Source organism: Grammomys surdaster, unplaced genomic scaffold (genome assembly GCF_004785775.1).
Source record: "Grammomys surdaster isolate TR1022 unplaced genomic scaffold, NIH_TR_1.0 126091, whole genome shotgun sequence".
Lineage (NCBI taxonomy): Eukaryota > Metazoa > Chordata > Mammalia > Rodentia > Muridae > Grammomys > Grammomys surdaster.
The window spans coordinates 5,690,133-5,693,630 of record NW_021620899.1 but is presented as its reverse complement, the minus strand read 5'-3'; the positions used below and the strand labels follow the sequence as shown (position 1 = coordinate 5,693,630).

Below are 3,498 nucleotides of genomic sequence, written 5' to 3'. Positions count from 1 at the left end.
TCTCTCTCTCTCTCTCTCTCTCTCTCTCTCTCTCTCTCTCTCTCTCTGTGTGTGTGTGTGTGTGTGTGTGTGTGTGTGTGTGTGTTGATGCAATATCTACTTACCTTACTCTCAGCCATGAAGTCTAAGCCAAGAAAGACATTCTATGGCAGATTGCAACTTATTCCTTAAGATCTATGTCCTGGGATAAAGTGGTGACTGAAAATCAGGCTCTTCTCTTAGAAATCTGGACATGTTTTGAGGCAGTTAAAGTATACGTAAGAATAAAATTAGAACCAGGCTAGCTATCCCAAACAATATGAAAGCTAGAGATTTCATTATGTCCATGTGGAAGCCAATGACGGGAGCATCTTTTGGTCATAGTGGTTTAGCTAAGGATCTAGAATAGGTCTTGTACTGTCTGAAACTTACAGAAACACTACCCCTAACCAGTCACTGTGATAGTTCATTTTGATTATCAGTTTGACATGACTAGGGATCATCCAAAAGGCAAAAGTTTGTGTCTGTGTAGGAAATGTTTCAAGACAGGTTACTGAGATGAGATGTACTCTGAATGCAGGTGCCATCCTTCTGTGGCTTATGGTCCTGGAATGAACAAAAAGAAGAGAAAAAGTAGAATGACAGCAGTCATCCCTCTCATCTTCTTGACTGTGGATGTCATGTGACCAGTCAGCATGTCCCATGTTTTTTCCACCACGATAGATTACATTTGCAAACAGTGAGACAAGACAAATTTTCCCTTCCTTAGTTGCTATGTCAGGTATTTTATCTCAGCAACCAGAGAAGTAACTAACATAAAAACATAATTTTGACTCTGTGTTCCTTGCTGTGATAAAACTGGACATGTGAGCTACAGGCCTTTAAAGGTGGGTATGAGAAGAATGTAGGGAACTCTGCCTTACAGGATAGAAAAGTCTAGAACTTTGTTGGAAGGAGTCATAGGACAATATTGGAGGTGTGGGAAACCCCAGAATGCTCAATGGAGTCAAGACAGTTACAGGCCTGTTAGTGAAGTGTGACAGGACAACAGAAACTTTATTAGGATCTGTGGTAGAGGCCTAGAAAAAAATCTGACTGCTTTCTCTTCGTGTCCTAAAAATATGAATGAAGCTGAATTCAAAGGTAATGTTTTGTAGAGGACACTTCAATGCAGTATAATATTGAGGCTCTGGTACTGTTACGAGAAAGGAAAAAGCTCCCTCTTTGTACTGAGATTTTTATAAAAGGCTTTATGAGGGTAGAATTCATACATCAAGTGGTTACAGTTTGTGTGTGTGTGTGTGTGTGTCCAAAATTGTTTAATAAAGGCTAACATAAAATCTGAAGAAAAATAAATTTCATGCTGTAAAACTGTAAATTCATTTGAAAGAAGAGACTGCCCTGAGACTGCTGATGAAGGGCTTCTCTGTTGGAAAGTAATGGCTTAACAAGTGCTTTCCACAGTCCAGCCACCAAGGTATATATTAGCTACTGAGGAAGAGACCAGGCAGAGTACACCTTAATCTTGTAGGATCAGAGTATTGCTAGTTGTTGTTGTTGTTTTAAGATTTTCAAATTTTTATTGGTTCTTTTCAAACTTTACACCATGCACCCCAATCCAACTCATCTCCACCTTCCTCACACCTGCCCTCCACCCTTACAACTCCCCCCCAACAAAGAAAAAAAGCTGTAGTGTATCCCAGTGTGTCCCATGGTATTCCCTTTTGTTCACACTTCTTTGCTTGCAAATATTCATTGCAATGACTCATGATCTGGAATGAGACTTCTGACTTCAGCTACTCTGTCAATACGGGGACTCCTCGGATACCTTGTTATTGCCCTGTGTCATGGAGATCCTGTAGCTTTGGATCTGTAGAATTAACTTCCTTCACGTACTCCAACAGTTCACTGATGTGATAAATGTTGGGGTGGACTGATTGAAAGGCCTGTATCTGGGACTGAGAGGTATCGGGGCTGGTCAGCCCGCCGGCTCCCATGCTCTGGTGCCTTTGGGGCTGCCTCACCTACAAACCCCATATCCAGGTTGGGGGCAGGATTTACTCTTCTCCTCTCATGACCCTACTACCACCTCTCCCACCTGCTCTAAGTGGCAAGGGGCATGAGTCAGGGACACTGCCTTAGGCCAGGCGAGGCAGGGTCAACTTTTCCACACTCACACCTTCTAGGCTTGCTCATTCACAACACCTACATCTAAAGCCAGCTCTACTGTGCTGCCCAAGAGCAGGGCCTGCTCTTCCCAATGCTGAAGCTGAAAAAGGGCAAAGACAGCTAGCTCTCCTGAAGACCCCAGGGCTAAGTCTCCAGCCTCCCCAAGGTTGTGAAAGACAAGGGGATAAGAGGATATTTATCTCTCTTCCTTGCCACCACAGGAAAATGAGTGGTAAAGCCAGTTCTCTCACACTCACATTTTCCAGGCAGATAATCTCCAACTCCTACAATGTACAGAGCCTGCTCTCCTGAGTACTGTGTCTGGCTATGGGCAGGGTCAACTCTTCTTTTCTCACATATCTGGGGATAGCTTTCCCAAGATGCCCAGAAGAAGGGTGGGCCAAGTTCTGCATAGCCTTCAGACATCAATAGTTCCCCTTTGGCTGCCCAAAGCAAGGACATTCATTTGGCCTTTGGTAGTAACAAACCATTTCTGCTGCATTGTGAAGAGGCCAGCTCAGGAACTTTGGAAAGGTCCTGGAACACTTGTCCCTCCAGAAGGGACAGGGTAATTAACGTTCTTCAGAGCACAGTGGGGGTGAACCATCAGAGTATTACAAGTGCCACCATGGTCTCATGTGACGTCACCAGCTACTCATATCAGGTTGTTCCTCATTACCCTTGAGTCTCCAATTCTGCTTCTCTTTATTGTACCCATACCCTTCTGTTTCTCCCTCTCTTCCATATCTCCTGCCTGGGGCTTGTGGTTCCAAGCGGGATCTTCTCTCTTCTTGTCTCCATCTTCTTTGCATACCTAACACTGGAGTGGTGGTTGTCTCGGGCTAATTCCATGTCCAGGCCCTCTGGTGCCTGAGTGGTGGTGGTCTCATGCTTTTTTTTTTTTTTAGGAAATGTTAGACTGTAAATCATAGAGATGTGTGTAGGTGAGAACATTGAGTGTATTGAGTATAGACATATCCTCTCTCCCATCTGCCACCCACTGACACACATGTGACACACAATCACAATTACAATGCTTCAAGAGGCAGGAAATTTGGTTTAACAAGTAAAATTCAAAAGTGTAGAGGTCACAGAAGCTTTATCTGACTTTCCAGAGAGCTGCTGAGATCAGGCTGTATGTATTAGAACCATATTTCCTTCAGGATGACCCTGACAAGTCAATGCATGAAACTATAAAGTTAAAGCAACTCTAATATGTTAAAGAAGCCAAAATCATGGTATATTCATTGAGAAAAGATAACATGAACTTATCCAGAGAGAGTTGTATACATCAAAAGTCAAAGAAGTGTAGATGGGCTAAAAAAGTTCTTAAAGCCAAGATATCATCAA

At 43.2% G+C, this 3,498-nt stretch overlaps 1 pseudogene; it reads right to left on the bottom strand.

Moving 5' to 3' along the window:
- Positions 1-3,058: 3,058 nt before the first annotated feature.
- Positions 3,059-3,198, bottom strand: LOC114611330 (annotated as a pseudogene).
- Between the last annotated feature and the right edge of the window lie 300 nt (positions 3,199-3,498).